The 1183-nt window shown below is 39.6% G+C and overlaps 1 protein-coding gene across 1 annotated transcript in view; it reads right to left on the bottom strand.

Annotated features, from left to right (window-relative positions):
- Positions 1-1183, bottom strand: part of grik2 (glutamate receptor, ionotropic, kainate 2) — a 127665-nt gene that overhangs the window by 22073 nt on the left and 104409 nt on the right. The window lies entirely within an intron of this gene.

The raw sequence follows: 1183 nt of genomic DNA, 5'->3' as shown, positions 1-1183 counted from the left end.
CAATACTGTATATCCTGGTAAAGCCATGGTAGCATTTGAGTTGTTGAGGCTGCAAATATCGAGAGTATACATTTTCATCTTTAATTTTATGCAAGCAAATTTTTTGGACCACATACAGTATGTGATCCTTACAATATGCCATCTTATGGTGCCATGTCCTTCATGTTTTACACTTGAAAACGGAAAAGCAGCTGTTTAGATTGGACTGGATATATCTATATCTTATATAACACTTGATACCATGTGTCCAAACCTCCCTGTACAAAATCCATACATTGGGGCAGAATTCCATGCCTTAGGGAAAGTATAGGAGGGCAGGTTTTGTCATCTAAGTGAAAGGATGTGGGCCTGGATTATAGCAGACTATTCCACTTAAGCGGCTTACGGAACTGGAAGCTGGGATGCTTTTTTATGTTGACTCAAAAGGAAGACTGACAAAGAGTCAGGGAGATATAGGAGGTTAAGAACTCTGCGTTTAACTCCCTTTGTGACGCTAAATCAGCGCTTTCACGTAGAAATGAACTTTCTTGCAGTCTCACAGTTGGAAGAGTGAGTTGTCCAGTAGCAAAGATATGTAGGATAACCTGCGTGGCTTTTGGGTGTATTTATTATTAAATTACCTACATATTTATAGAAACGGGAATTATTAAGTTGATGTTAAAATATATATTGATTATAATTATAAATAATTTATTTATTATTAATTATAAAAATCAGATTTTCTTATTCAAAGAACAAAGTGAACCAGGATGACCATGAGTCTCTCACTCTATACATTTATATTAGAATAAAAAATTGCATAATCACAAACATAGACATGAATAAAAAAACATATTCATGACTCCTTTTAGCAGTGATTTGTGGTATGCTACCAAATCCTGGACGGTGGATCATGTTACCAGTTTCTCTAGGCTTCTTCTCCTGTTCCACCCCAGAACCCAGAAGAGAAAAGAAAAGCAACCTCGCTCAGGGAAGGGAGTGGAACCAAAACAGAGCCTGATTGGGGCTGACTGTCATGTACCCAAGGTAACGTCATGACCAAACAGCACATCACACCGTTTTCTGGGGGACGCTGCCACCCACCAGGCAGGGGAGCCTCTCTGCAGTGTAGACCAGCAGCCAGCTGCCATGCACACACTGTGTTCCTGCAGTTTAATCCTAGAGCCTTTAAACATCCACTCAC

Source organism: Cynoglossus semilaevis, chromosome 13 (assembly GCF_000523025.1).
Source record: "Cynoglossus semilaevis isolate Cse_v1.0 chromosome 13, Cse_v1.0, whole genome shotgun sequence".
NCBI classification, from domain to species: Eukaryota; Metazoa; Chordata; class Actinopteri; order Pleuronectiformes; family Cynoglossidae; genus Cynoglossus; species Cynoglossus semilaevis.
This window is presented reverse-complemented; position numbering and strand designations above follow the sequence as displayed.